This window comes from Pezoporus wallicus, unplaced genomic scaffold (assembly GCF_028554395.1).
Source record: "Pezoporus wallicus isolate ANWC-B61680 ecotype Strahan unplaced genomic scaffold, APGP_CSIRO_Pwel_v1 contig_4309, whole genome shotgun sequence".
In the NCBI taxonomy this organism is placed as follows: Eukaryota; Metazoa; Chordata; class Aves; order Psittaciformes; family Psittacidae; genus Pezoporus; species Pezoporus wallicus.
The window spans coordinates 2,033,097-2,049,190 of record NW_026638191.1 but is presented as its reverse complement, the minus strand read 5'-3'; the positions used below and the strand labels follow the sequence as shown (position 1 = coordinate 2,049,190).

At 35.6% G+C, this 16,094-nt stretch overlaps 1 protein-coding gene across 3 annotated transcripts in view; it reads left to right on the top strand.

The window, feature by feature from the left end:
• Window positions 1–16,094, top strand: part of GABRB2 (gamma-aminobutyric acid type A receptor subunit beta2) — a 156,722-nt gene that overhangs the window by 27,549 nt on the left and 113,079 nt on the right. The window lies entirely within an intron of this gene.

Sequence of the window (16,094 nt, the reverse complement as noted above, 5' to 3'; positions counted from 1 at the left end):
CAAAATAGAAGAGGGAAATATCTCTGGTTTCAGAGCAATTTTAGCAGGGAATTGGTTGTACTGCAGCTTCTCTGTGTTAGGGGTCTCTTCCAGTTCATTATCCTGCTCTATTTCATGCTTGTAAGTTCATTTGTGTTGAGTTAAAATTAAATGAGCCTATTTATGACTACATAAATATGGTCACCTATTTCATTTTAAGTGTCCTCTGACTTTTTTTTCCTCTAGTATATGGCAAGGCACAAGTACATGCATTTAGAGTTTATGGTAATACCTTATTAATATATACCACCATGTTTTAAAATTAAACAATTGATACTGCCTCTGTACATTTATTGACTAAAACATACTGTTAATATTGTGGGATTTCTTTCTGTAATATACCAGTAACATCACTTAAACATTTGTGCATCAATGACAGGTTTTAGGTCGTTTTCATCATAAGTGCTTTGGACTTTTTAAAATGCATGAGACAGAAAAATGAAAGAAAAGGTGGTGTGTCCCATTTTTGGAAAAACGAGCAACTTCTATTCATGTCACTGCTCTCTTATCATCAGAAAAAATGTGTGTAAGAAAAATAATTCTGGTAAGCATTGCCTTAGTTACAGTCATTCAAGTAGTAACATTATGATAATTTTCTTCCTCCCTGTTCTTACAGAGTTCTTTATTGTACTCAACTATAATACAACTGCTTAGTTTGTTTAATTCCTTCTGTTTTATTCCTTTAATATCCAAATGCCAAATTTCACAGAACCTATCTGGATAGTAGGCATGTTTGACAAACCAGTGCCATTGCATGTATGCTGTGGATGCCTCTGTACTGTACCAAGTATGTTTTTGGTTTACAGTAGGATCATGGTACCCCTTAATTAAAGGAAGCTATGTTATTATCTTGCTTAAAGCAGCATACCTTTTTAGACAGCAAATGAAATGATGATAAAATGTTGTCTGCACATATTTCTTTATATATAATTCTAATTATGAAAAGCACAATGGTGTGTTGGGGTTATTGCTGCCACATACCTTGTAATGTGGAATCCAAAAAGAGCCATATTCTTCAGATTTCATTGTACAAGTTATGTCAGAAGTTTTCAAGTCAAACATTTGAATAATTGTTATGGCTTCAGATGAGCATGTTACTCGTGGTTATATAGAACACGCTTCTGCTAAATACTGAGGGACTAAAAAGAGCAGATATCCTCAAAATGTAACTTTTTTATTACTTCTTGTCTTGCATGTGAAGATTATTAACAATATATGTAAGTTGTTGGCCAGATAGGTTGTTTTTCTTTTTTTTAAGAGTCTCATCTGCCTTGCATTTGGATAAGGTTTTATTGTGTATACAAATTATTATTTCTTTTTAATTTAGTCATGAGACTGTGGATTTACTATAGGTGTACAACTATCTCACTGCAAGTGTGATGTCTTCAAAAAATTATTATGCTTATTGAAGGGCTGTGTGGTTTGGGGTTGTTTTGGGATTTCTTCGTTTTTCTTAGAATCTGAAGCTAACATCCAGGATGTTAGATAACCCTAATCCATTATGAACAAATATTGCTAATGACTGAAGAACTTATAAGTTTCTTGCTCACACCATCTGCAAAATTTAATGTAGAAGTGGAAATTCTTACTTCTCTATGAGATCATTTGGATTTTACAAAACTGAAAAGAGAATTTTGCACTTCCTTAGCATTTATTATGCTCTGACATTACTAATGCAGCATTTTTCTGTAGATAATCAGGTCAGCTTTTTAGGATGCAGGCAAAAATTACTGACAAAAATTGTACATAGCACTTGGAAACCAAAAAGGTAGCTAGACAATGGTTTTGCAATTAAATAAAGATGTTACCGGCTGTTTTATAGATTGGTCACTGGGGCTCTAATGTGGGATAATTAACTCTACCTTACATAAGGTAAATTATGCTTTCACTCTTTGGGTGCTGCTAATGAAAGGACCTTTAGGAAAATGTAAAATGAACTGTAAGATCAATTTTTAAGTCTGCTTCGTGCTGTTTACTTTAGCTACTACCTTACATTTTGCCACAGGGAGTATGAGGAAGCAAATAACAATCCTTTATTCAGACATGTATAAACACAGACATGCAGCACATGCAATTTGAGTCTACCTCCAGAGCATTAACAGTTTCTTAGTGTCTGCTGAGATAGGTTTAAGAATCTGTAGATTTCTGTCAAATTGTAGTAAATTTTGGCATGTCCAGGTCTTCTTTTAATATACTTGGACACTTCCTCCAGAAGGAAAATATAGCTTTATTTACCAAATGTCTTAAGTAGTTTGTTCCTGATTACAAAAGAAGTTTGGAGAAGGTAGAGGAATTTGCCTGAGGTTTATTGCCCAAATTGTTGGATGATCACTAGACCATCAAATGAGGAAAGGAGACTGCACAGAAATTGAGGAGGAGGGTCAAAATACCCTTGGCCTAGCCTGGCCTCCCAGATTAAAAACTGGGGGGGGGGAGAAATCAATGCTTTCATAAAGGTTTTACTGTAGAACTGCTGTAGCAGTTGCGAAAACAAACATGATTATTATTAGAAGAGTCTTGTTTCTTCTTCCAGTGATTGTTACACATGTTTTCCTGTGGATATGTATGTGTTTCAAGCTCCCAAATTGCAAGATATTTTTAGTAGCTTCAATGTGAAATGGGTCTTTTGTTGTGCCTTTGTTGTTCTCAAGTGCCTGCTGTCTGAATTATAGGCAAGTTTAATTTTTTACTATATTCATCTGGACCACAGGGGAATCCTCACTTTAATTAGTAAATTGCTTTCCAGTTATGTGTTTCCATAAACTAATCATGGTTGAGTTTGCATTGTGTTGTGGTGCTTATCCACTCTGTCAAGTTTGTGTTAGGAGACCAGCTCACCAGCTGTGAAGGAAGGAAGGAAACCAACCAGTAGGTAGTACTTAAATCCAGAGGTGTTTATTCATCACTCAAACACCAAGCTATGAACTAATATGGAGAAAGTTTCAGATTCTTCAGCTTTCATCTCCTGATACTGGAAACTCTGAAAAGTCTCTTGGCCACAGCTTTGTCACCTGTGTACAAGCCATCATGTGTCTCAGAAGGGATGCTGTTAACCCTCACTTGTGTGCCATAAACCAGCCAATAGCACTGAGCTAGTTCTTCACTAGCAGTCATTTTTGTAAGTTACTACTGCTGTGGTTGAGGATTTTAGCCCCTAAGGCTTTGGACTCCCTGCTGGGTTTCCATTTTAATTTGAAGAGTCTTTGCACTTTCTTCAAATGCTGTGTAAGCTTTTTTTTTTCTTCAACATCATTATCGAAGAGTTAGGCAACTTCCTTGCTTATACAATTTGGGACGGTGGTTTGCTGAGGCGGTGCTTTGGCTACAGTAGTTCTATCAACAGTTTTAGTAAGAGCTATGGACAAGGCAACAAGGCACTCAGCAATAAGCCCTGCCATCCCAGTTCTGTTTTCTTTTACATTAGACTGTCCACAGGCCATCGCAACATCTCCATCCACCTAAAGAAAATGGAAAACCTGTCTGAAGATACAACCAGTCCATGGATACGTAAAATTTGCTTAAATCATCTGCATTTCCTTCAGGTGAAGGAGGATTGCAGGGCCTTTTCAGGATGTTGCTTTTTCATCTTGGTGCAGAAAATCAGAAAACAAACGTTTTTGTAGTAGTGATTGAGTCATGCTTCTGAGACTTTGAACAAATCTCAGAGTTAAGTTATTACTGCTTTGAAGGCCCTGCTGTGCAGGAATGGTGCATGAACAATGAGTCAATGGAAGAGAGCAGTCTGCTTTCTTTAGATGCCTGAAATTTTTGAAATATGATGCCCATATGCTCTCCAAGCCCTCTTTCTTGACCTACAGCATACCTCATTCTGAAGGTTGAAAGGACACCAACCCTTCATGCTGCTGATATAAAACACATCCAAGTTTTTATGTTCTAGTGAGTGGTTGCAAACCCAAGTAGAAAAACATTCCTCTCCGTTAGGGTAAATATTTCTCCATTTCTGCTTCTGGTCATTCTGCTAAGCTCCACTGTAAGGTGGGGAAAGTCTTCATTTCTATATCTATAAAATGGCCATAAATATATATATATATATATATGATCTTATTTAATACTTAGGTGAGGTTTATATGCTTGGATTAAAGGTTGCAAATGCTGCAGGGTTCTGTAGGGGGTCATTTCAAATGTTGAAAGTTCAGAGCAACACGTTTGGACAATTGTTGCTCTGTCTCAATATCAGGTTTCAAATCAAATGATGTAATCAACATATCCTATTCAGTATAATAGAAATATAATTTGTAGTAGAATATTGTCATACGATTAATCTCCCTTGCTTTGCAAATAAATGGCTTAGCTGTGCCTTGGCATTTAATAGCAGCAGGAGACCATTATCCTTTAACAATACACAATTCATTGACATTATCTCTTAAGTAACACAGTATTGCAGAAAGAAATTGTCTAAGCATGTTTCCTTCTTCACTGAAAATAAAATGTAAATGTAAAGTGTGTTAGTTCATGCAGCTAATTTGTTGATCTGCGTCTTCTCTTTATCAAGATAGGATTGTGAGCAGGGACAGGTCTTGACGTGTTTTATTGCTAGGAAACATTTAAGATTTTCTCATGTTTTAAAAAAAATGAAGAAGGGCAATCTTGTTTTGATGATGCTTTTGTGGGGGTGGAAATAATCTTAAAACTAATTAGAAAACCACACAAGCTAAACTTTGACTTCTTTCAAAGACATATAATGATGCGTGGTTGTTGAGGTTTGTTGGCGTTTGGTGTGGTTGTTTTTTTGTTGTTGTTGTGTTGGTATTTTGTTGTTGTTGTTTTGGGTTTTTTTTTGACTTCAGCATTGGTAACAACCACGCTTTTTTGGTGAAGGTGGTGTTCCTTGCTATGCAAGATCCTGGATTCTGCCATGTGCTATATGATAGCAGCATGCATTTCTGCAGCAACTTTCTTGGCTCTTTGCCTCTATATTTCACCAAACTAAGTGGTCACTGCCATATCATCTACTAGACTTTAAAATAAATAAATAAATGTAAACCCCCTAAGTTAAAAAAGGTTGGGAATAAGTTGCTCCTGACCTGTACTCTCAAAAGCCACAATTTGTTGTCTTTTCCTCCTGTTCTTGCCTTGCTGGCATTTTCCTTCACAGAATTTACAAATAGGTGGTTTGTTTTTGTGAAACTAATATTGATAATGTCTTGTTAATTTCATATTTTGTCCAGTTTTGGGGTATGCTTAGCTACTTGCAGATGACTGCTTGGCGTAAGAAAATTACATCTTTAAGTATCAGGGATGTAGAATATGAGATGTTAACTGCAATGCAGCCACTACATTTTGTATGTGAAAGGCTGAAATCAGTGTGCCAAAGGGAGGAGGTACCAAAGTGATTTCTGAAAGCTTAGTTATGTCTGCATGTAGGCTTCTTCTTCCCACATGATGATGGCACCTGTTGCTTCCAAAGTGGTCTTTTACTGAGTTTGATGTATGTTTTTTTTTTATAAGACATAATAAGGTGTTATAACTGAAATTTGAAGCTTGCTGTTAAGTTGCTCCGGGGCATTGCTAGACTCCAGACTCTTCTTTATGTTGTAGTCTGGATATTTTCTCATTTTTCTCATAGTGACTACATACATGCTGTGGGATATTGTAAGCTGGGTTTGGATAACCTGTTCAGCTGGAGTAAGATGTAGTCATTGAAATCCCATTTTATGGGAAGAAAGAAAAAGGAACAAGAGATTGATCACTGAACAAAATAAAAAAAATCAAAATGGAAACAACTCTTTAAAATGGATATGTAGAAATATTCAGAGATCAGTGTGTGTGGAGGAATTGCTTAATATCCTTGGATCCCTCTAGGTGGAAAAATGAACCACGGTTTGATTTCCCTAGATATTAAAAGCTATCCGTTACAGTTGCTTTGTCTCAAGGAAATTTCGGCAACTTGGATTTGACATAGGTGTTCCACTTAAATGTATTCAGTGCATAATAACGTTATTCTTTATCTAGAACAGTTCTTGGAAAATGCCGTCCTGCGGAACCAGAAACTCGTAAAATTTGGATGCTTTTACAGACAAGTAATTTGTTGTTAAACACTTGTATCTAGGGGCTTCTTTTACACATTTGAAAAGGCTTTCTGGTTCTATATGAGATGTGCAGTTCATGTTACAGTCCTTTCAACTTTCTGAGCCCTTGAGTCTACCTATTGTGAAATTGTGATGCATTATGGTATTTAGGCTATTCTGTTGCTGTTATGTTTGATACCAAATGCCATTGCTTGCATAAAACAAAAAAAGACTGAAGTCTTATTATACAGTAATACAGGCATCACAGAAAAGACAGGAGCACTTTTCAGGGGTTTCCTTACCATTGCTATAGTTAGAGATTTTCCCAGGTACTTCTGTATTCATAAGATGCTTGTATGTAACATAGAGGTAGGGTAAAGGGATAATTTTTTCATCAGCTGACATGTGAATGTAGCTGCTGTAATGTGGAAGAAGGCCGAATCAAAGCTCTTCTAACCAGTTAGACCCTCTGCCTGTTCGGCTGCAGTCTTGCAAACCTGTATTGAGCTTGTACTTTTCTGTAAGATATCTTAAAATATTTGCAGTAAAACTCCTGCCATATTAACAACTAAACAAATGGACATTTCAAAAATATATAAGATAAGAATATTCCTGTAATGTATAAACCTGTTGAGAAGACAGATAAATGAACTGGAGAAATCCAAGGGAATTAAAGTCAACATACCTTTTTCTTCGAAATGCCAGATGAGATTCATCCCATAGCCTCTGACAATGGGCTATGGAAAAATTCTCAGTGTTTTGAGAATTAACACTAGTTACCTTTATGAGAAGAAAGAGCAGTACATTTAGATAGTATGAGAATATAAACTGAAAGGCTGCATTAAGCCCCCAAAATAGGTCTACTGTGCTCAGGTTGATCAGGTGTACATGAAGGAAATTCTATCCATGTTCTAAAACATTGCATGAAGATGCAGAAAAAGTATCTAAGAACAAGTCTGGTTTTGTCAAGCATTTTTTGTAGGTGTGAAGCTATCAGTTCTTTCAGTGCTCAATTTTTGTGTCAGTGAATATATTGCCAATACTGGGGGATTTAAGTAGGTATATTTTTCTACAGTTAACACTGTCTGGTGTAAAAGGATGCAAAAAAAAATATTTATCTTCAAAGAAGCAAGAGAATTCTCTGCTATTGCCATTTCTAAATGTGAATTTTTGAATGTCATCTGACACAGGTCTATGTCATGGCAAGACTGAGTGAAGTCCAGGCCTTAGGGATAACCTGCCTCATCTAACAGTGTATGAAAACAGGAAGCAATAATACTCTTTTGGCAGTGTATTTTCTTCAGTTTGAGAATAAAATGAGAAAGTTCTTTGAGCAAAATATGACCATTATTATAACTTGTGCAGGTTAACACAGTTTAGTGTTAAGGCATAAAATTTCAATAATAGGACTGAGGAAAATAAATACAAAATTAAAGATTATTCTTGGGATTCTCCATTCTAATTTTTCATATGAAATACAACTCAGTGGTTGGTTATTTTGAAGCCAAATGATGGCAGCTATTATCACACTGTCATTTATATTCTGTCTCCGGACAATACTGAGGAGAAAATTGGTCCTACGTTAATAGCAATAATAAACTTAAATGGTCAGTATGGAGGAGGATACCCAATATGCAGGCTGCCTTTACAGACCTTTTAAATACTTACTGGTAGTTAATAGAAGATAGGGACTAACTTACTCAAATTCTCAGTGAACCCTTCCATATGTGACATGATTGTCAAATTTAATAAGTTCCTATGAATAGTACTATATGGCTATGAGAGATTCAGAATGGGACCTAGAAGAGTATGTACTGTGAAGAGACAGTAACACTTAGCTGTCTATTTTATATCAAAAATTCCATAGAAGAGTTAAGATGTGCTTTCCATGCTAACTTCAGTTATAAGTTGTTGTTTACCTCTAGATTAACACAGTATATATGTGTGTGTTTGCATGCACACAACCCTAGCACCAGTTAAACTCAAGTTGTCTGTTCTGTCAAAAGACCTAGGTTAAAGCATGAATACTGTTGGCAGTAAAATAGAAGGTCACCTATTGTCTGCTGCTGAAAGACCACAACAAGCCACTTAAGTCTTGTTCTGCACTGTCTGCTCCTATTGCAGCAGTTCTGATTTCCGCATTGCATGTAAATAATGTATATTAATGTTAGAGTGGAGAGAACCCTTGAGTGCCTGATGAAAGTGTGGGCCTCTATAGTGGAACAAAAAACACTGAAGGGTCATCTGTAAGGTAGCTGCATTTTTCGTGACATGACGTTAGGAAAATGATGAGACATTAATTTGTGTATTTTAAGTTAGTAGATATTTAGCTATATGCGGAAATATCCACTTAATGTTTCAAGTCAGATGAACCAATGTAAGTTTGGATAGATCATTTGCTTTTATTTCATTTTTTCTAGAAGTAGATGGAGACTTGAAAAAAAACTTTTGTCAAGGTTGCTTACAGCAAGGTGAGTTAACTTCAGTTTCATACATTCCGCTTGCGTTCCACTTTTCCCGCATTCTGTTGAACTGACTTTAAGAAGTGGATTACCATCTTGTGACAGTGTAAAGTACCCCTAAAACTACAAATGAATTGAATTTTTGTCATCTGTGACATTTCTGATAGTACCCTGTATTCTTGAGGTAGAAACCTAAGACACAAGTCACAGAAGTTCAGGAGAAGTGAACACGTTTTGCCCTTTTTCTTCTTTCTTAGTTTCTTTCCTTTTCTCTTTATATTAGGGGTCTCAATTCAGATAACTCTTTGCTGGTTGTGTGATGGCACATTGTCCTAAGAAGAACATTTTTCCATAAAGATTTGTTCCATAAGTAATTTTAACTAATGTCAAATACTTATGAATCATCCTCTTATCACTTACAAAAAGAACTTTTAGTCTTCCATCTGCTTCTCCTTAATTTTCGGCTTTATTACACATGCAATTACAATTTTCCCCTTCTAAATAATTCACTACACAGTTCATTTCACACAGAAGGTAAATGAATAAAAATTTGTTTCCTTTAGCATTAGCCTGTCTGTTTTCTGTGCATGGCTGGCAGCCAGGAATATTAGATTTCAACATCCAGTTTTTAAAAGTGTGAGTTTTGTGTTAATAATAGATAATATGTATGGGTATTGTGGAAATTACCCACTGATTGGAATCTGAATCCTGTTTTGGCTGATTTTGCCCCTTTACTTTGTTGTCTGTTATGTTCTAAGTAGAAAGGCAAATTATACTGAACTAAAATATGGAAAGTTGTTATTGTACTACAAATAGCACAAAGTAATGAATACACTGAGGTTTCTTTATCAACTAGAAAGTTTCTGAGAGATTGCACTGTTCTTGAACACAACTGAAAAACAGGAGTTAAGAAATAAAACATAAATACCTGCCCCCAAAAAATCCTGAACAGAAAGACAGCCAACCAACCAAAACATCCGACGCTGACAGGAGTGGAAAGATGTTTTCTCACAAAATCCAGACTAGTACACCTGGAAAAGGGTTAAGAAGGTATTTAGAAATTATCAGCAGATTTCTTAATGTAGTGGATTTAAGGTTCTTTCACTTTGTTTGAAACATCTGCCTGAGGTGTTGGAGGGGAAGAACTCACATTTTTATTATCATGCAGAGGGATCATATCTGAATGATGACAGAGGAGTCATGTCCTGATTTTAAAATTACTGTTGATGCACAGTCTACCAAAACACATAGAGTACCCTCTAAGCAATTCATTCTAAGTAACAGATTAGACCTAACTCATTGAGTTGGCAGTTGACATACTGCCAAGTTCAAAAGCAATGAAAATCCATACATTGTGGTGCTAAAACCTCATGGTGTACTTAAGAAATAGTTAGTAATTCAGTACTTGTTGTGACTTCATTGGGGTAGAAGGGGAGGAGAAAACTCAACTAAACCAATGAGATGGGATGTGATCGTAGAAGCTGCGGCCTATGGTATGGAGTTGTACTTTCCTGATTAAGTCATCTAAAAAGTTACTTTACAATTATGCGTATATAATATTGAGAAGTTTGTGGCAGTGGTGTGGGTTTTTTTGTTGGTGTTTTTTGTTTGTTTGTTTTTCTTAAGGAATCACACTCATGTAAGGATTTAGAATAAACTTATACTGGGGAAGAGATTTACTGTTTATTTAACTGCTTAATGGTTGTTTTTCTTACAAAGTATGACAGCAGTGTAAATACAATGCAAGTGAAATAAAGTTACCAGAAACTGAAAGGGTCCATGGAGGCTTTACTTGCACCCAGATTAGAGAAATAATAATCTAAATTGAGTCTCAGAATCAAATACAATCTTAAGAAGAATCCGTTTATAAATAGCTGTCATCACACAGATTTCATTAGAGTTCCCAGTTCAGGGAAGCTCAGAATTGTGACTGTCTGCATTCATAGTCCATAGAATTAAGGTTTTTTTTTACAGTCTGTACTGAAGTTGGGCCCTGATTTAACTGTGTGCAGGTTTACCAGACCTGTGTGAAGTTTTGTGCCTAAAATTTCTGGTCCTTCATGAAATAGCAAAAGTGAACTATATTTTGCCTGTGAATTTACATGGTGGTGTGGTGGGTTTTTTGTTGGTTTTGGTGGTGGTGATTTTTGTTGTTTCTTTTTGTTTTTTTTTAAGGCCCTTCTCAGTATTGTTTTGGTAAAGTGCTCAAAGCATCCTTGGAAAGCACGGAAAGACACGCTTAGTTTTAGGCACTTAACGTTTTCCTCAGGAGAGCTGCTTTTATGAAGTATTGAGTATGCATTTCCCTTCTTTTTGTGCAAACTTTGCTGTAGTTTCCTCCCTATATCATATAAAGAGTATTTAACTCTTAAAGGTTCTGAAAGCATCTTCAGTTTTAAATTTTCCTTGCTGAATAGCTCAAACAGCAGATACTAAGATTCAGATTTCAGCGAGTTCCTAAATAAGGGGGTTTGAGAGTGCATGCAGCATAATTCTGAGTTGTTAATATGAACTGTTATAGACAATCATGTTATGGTGTAAGCCAGTTGAGGTCTAGCTTGACTTTTTGAACACTGCCGAGATGAGGAGATAATTTAAGAGGAGTACTTAATTGTAATATTTAGTGACATTAATAACAAGTTGCCTAGTACAAGAAATTAAGCAATTAATTTTAGGGTTTACTTGTCTCAAAATGTTCATAGAACAGCTCAAGTTGGAAGGGACCTTGAAAGAACAAGCATTCTTGCTACCATTCCCTGTTCTTCCTCCACCCCTGCTGAACTCCCCCTCCTCCCTCCCTCCCTCTCTCCTCCCCCAGGATGTCACCAGTGCTGTAGATCAGACAGTGAGTTAAAACACCAGCCTCTGTTCCTGGACTACCAGGCATAGTGTTTTCAGTAGAAATACCACTGCAGTTACAATATATCCAAGCAGTCATAGTATACTGTAGTAAAGGGAGGAACTTTAGTACAGGTAGTAAAGAAATATTATCAAGTAATGAAGCAAAAAGCAAACAATGAGGAATTTGCATTAGAATTGGATATAAAAACTTTGAACCACATTGTATGCAAGCAGTCAGTGACAATAAATAAGCCACTTGGAGTAAAATCAGTAAAGACATTTCCGGGAAGAGCATGTAGGCGATTTTGAAGTCCTGTTTGAAATTAGTTACTGTTTGTTTCTTTGGAAAACTTACGTTTGACATATTAGGATTGACTTAGATACTGGGATAGTCATGCCATGGATCAATATAAATGCCTATTTAAAATGGCAAGATCTATTGAATAGGATTTTGAAAATCCTGTGCATGTTTATGATTCTGAAATGGTGCTTGAAAACATTTGGTGTGCTCTCATATTTTAGATTTTAAGTCAGTCAAAAAAATTTAGTACATGGTAATGGTGTGAGATACATCAATTGATCTTACGTACTTTAATTGATTTTTAGACATTTACAAAGAAGGAATACTGCTATGGGAAACACCAGTACTTTTCACTAGCATAGTGCCTTTTTAAAGGTCTTTAACTAATATACTATAAATGTTATTTATTATAATGATTTTAGATACAGTGATTCTCCTAGGAAAGCAATATAAAAAAGAGAGAACTTCATGTAGAATCCTCATATTTGCCAAGTCTCATTTGCCAGTCCAACTTTCAGCTAAATTTATACCTTAAATTTAAATAATCTAAAATATGTCACTTTTGTCTCAAAATAATTGTGTTTCTAATATCTCCTCTATAATAGCACAGTGCTTATAGTTTACTACCCCTAAATTTACTTGTTTCTTTTCAGTTTTAATTACTTTCTTTCGTAATTATTTCATAGCAAAGAAAGTATTGAGTTTTTTAGTAGATAGTTAGGCATCAGCTGGAAATAGTAGTTTAAAATACCCTGTCCATAATGGAACACAGGGCTTCTTTTCAGTCATGCTGGTATCAAATGCTGGTTCTCAATATTCAAATATGAATTTGAGTGCTTTCTCATTTTCATTGTGACTTTCTGGCAAAAATGATGATTATAATTCAAGAGTAAAGGGATGATAAGCAAAGCCCAGTAGGAACAAATTTATAGGGTAGTAAGTACTGCTAAAGGTTTTGTCCTTTCTTGCTTGTTTGCTTAATAGGAGTTTGGAAATGGGTAAGAGAATGAGATCGCTGTTAGTGTTAGTGAAACAGTTTGGCAAATGCAGTACTTATGATTTCACTTTTTCAAATAGGACAAAATTATTCTTGAAAGGAAATTTTTAGAGAACTTCTGTATCATTTAGACATGGTTGAGAGTGCACCTCAGAGGTTCTTTCAAAAAAGTCTTAGATTTTGACTACTTTGTAGCAATATAAGAATATGTTGTGTTTTTGTGACTCTTGAGCGATAAACAATGCTGTTATTTTCAAAGAATAGATGTGTCACAAATCAAGCCAGTGAACTGATGTATAAATGCATTTCATGCATGAATTAACCAGCTACTAACTAGCAGATCTCACATCAATGTGTTGTGCTTGCAGACTAACATGTAGTGTGCTCAGGCAGAAATCCCGTATAAAGCACATGAGTTCATGGTTAGAAATATATGAGATGCTTGAGATTTTGCTGGTCTAACACCTGCTACAGCCATGTATTTACTGTGATGGCTTAGAGTCTAGTATTCGAAAGAAAAAAACGAAACACTTCAGTTAGAGTCTTTTTGAACCTATTAAGAAGAAAGCATTAAACAAGGTCTTTATGGCAATGGTACAAAATGAATTTAGAAATCCAGCGTTGCAATTTCATCAGGACTGACCAAGCTGCCCGGAGATGGGTCATTATTTTCAGGGCAATCTCAGCGGAGTCATCCAGAGCTTTTTTGTAATTTTTGTGTATGTATATGTGTACTTGAATTGTTCAAAATTGATACTTTTAGTAATGCATATGGATTCAAACGCATTTATACTTACCATGTATTATAGAACTACATAACTGTATGAAATTCAACATGTATTATGGAACTGTAATTTTTACAATGCAGTGGCAGTTTATTTGGTGGGGAGAACAGTGAACATCCCTAGGGGCATTAGTGACTAAAAGCCTATTATGGGTTTTTCTTATCTGTATTTAAATTTTTAAAATGACAGGCAGACATAAGTTAAAGATGAAGGTTTTTTTATTGTGGAAATGCAAACATATCCCTGGGGAAAAAAAAAAAAACACCAAAAAGGAAACAACAAAATATGTTTGACATTCACTGACTGTGGGAAGGAAAGTTAATAATGGTTTTTTCATATATTTCCAACTTGAAACTCTTTGGTTAAGTAATCTGGGAAATGAAAACACATTTTGTGTAAATTTTGAAGATTCCTGCTCCTACAATCTCAGTGTTTCTTTCTGATCCTTGGATTAGTTTGTTTTCCACACATTTCTTAGATTTCTGAAAGAGTTCTTTCTTTCTTTTTTTTTTTGGCAGAAACGGAAACAACAGATTTCATTGTTAGATCTATGGCACAGGCCAGATATTCTCTTATGAACTGTAGAGAAGCATTTTGCCATATCTGACTAAATTAAATTAATTTTGGGTTACAGTTTCTGCTCTTTTGTGCTGGTTATTGTATCTGCCAATTTGTATTGTGTCCAGTTGTGTTTTTTGGGTGAGAGCAGTTCAGGTTTCGGCACTATGGCTGAGAGCAGGTCAGTCCGCTGGTTTGCTGTTCAGTGAACCAACAGGTACTCGGTTCCTTGAAATGGTGAAAGTGAAATATAAACCAACTCCATTTAGCTGAATTGGTGTTGGTATTGCTTCATTGAGCATATATACCAAATTGGTCTTAATATCTTTTATGATGTGATAAAGTGAAATCTTGTCTATTTTAGCTTTACTTAACGCTATTTAATTAGATGAAACATTAATGCTTTGATCCAGTTCTTAATGTGAAAATGGAGGGATTAAGTGGGATGTGTCTTGAGACTTCTTTCTAACAGAGTACATTGACTGGTCAACTTTGACTTTTTCCAAATACATGTCAAACAGGAAGCAGCTGCATTGCTTTCCATTACCCGCAGAAGACTACTGCTCTTGCAAACTCTGGATTAGCGTTCCTTCAGGGGGGAAGAAAAATCAAAACTCAGTTCTCTGTTACTTTTGAATTATCTGTAGAGTTCATTATTTCCTAGGCACTTCTGCCTGCAGAAATTTCAATAAATATCATGTGAGTAAAACACAAAGAAGGCAGAACAGATTGGATCCAGACTGCTGGTTTGGATGCCCACATAGAAGGAATAATATAAAATGAAGAGTCCCAACAAGTTCTGTAAATGCCTTCCATAAGAGTGGTTGGAGGGAACTGCTGTGGAATTTCAAAGTTCACTCTGCAAGATCTGAAAACTGCTTAAAAACTATCTATGTTTTCGGAAGTGTCTGCTAAATCAAATACATTCAAAGCGCAAATATAATGAAGCTCCTTGCTTAGAAGCGGGATCTATTTTTCCTGAATAATTTCCTGCTGCACTTATCTCTGAATCTGTGAGAAATGATGAAAGTCTGGAACCTTTAATACTTTTATTACCATTTCCACAAAAAGCAGGCTGATACTTGTTGTGGAGATTTTTGCTATGCTTATTCTTTTAAAATATACTAGATTCCTAATAATGCCAAGTAAGAAATTCTTTTCATGCCATTCCATTAACTATTTACCTTTCATGTCTTGAAAAAGGTAAGCTTCTGTCTTGTTCTTTGTGTTTCCAGCTGTCAAAGCAGTTATTTCTGTTTGGTCACTGAAGTACAAGCCTGACTCCAGCTCTGGGAGAAATAGTGAACCACAAAGAAGGAGGCAAGTTTTGAAGGTTGATAAGATGAGACATTTTAATCTAGTAAGAGACGTACAAATAAATCTACTCAGTAATGAAGGATGCCCATGTATAGAGTATATTTCAGAGAATTGATAGTTACAGGTGTAATGATGTTAAATTAGTAGGTCTTAATGATAGCTTCAGTCTGACAAAGCACAATCAGGACTGTTTACAAAGTAGCTATTAGCTGTTGTGGCAAATGGAAATGAATTATTTAACTGCATAGCAAGTTCTCTGGCACAGGTAGGAAGCCATTAAGATTGAGAGAGGGAGAACAAAAAAAAAAGCTGTCAAAATGTATCTACTGTATAGGAACAGGGAATAACTTCATGGGAAGTGAAGTTTGTTGGTGACAGTTGAAGAGCACAGGAAGTACTGAACAATCTATGCATTCAAAAACTCAGTGCTAAATGAATTCTCTTGATTTCAAAGTGGCTCAGATAGTTGTGAGACTAAAGAGTGGAGGAAATTATTGAACAAATGGCACAAAAAGACTGGGCTATTAATATACTAAACAAAAATGTTTAGAGCCAGTAGTGTGTGATGGTTCTAAGATATGACAACAGTGCTTTTAAATCAAACCGGAATTAAATCTAACTGAAATTAAATTACAGCCATTGCTAAAATAGGGTGTTAATCTGATTTTTCCTTTTTGATGAATAGGGAGTTTCTTTCTAAATGCAAACATCAATTTAATTGTTATTAAAATGTTGTTCTAATTCATATAGAAAGTATGTCTCAAT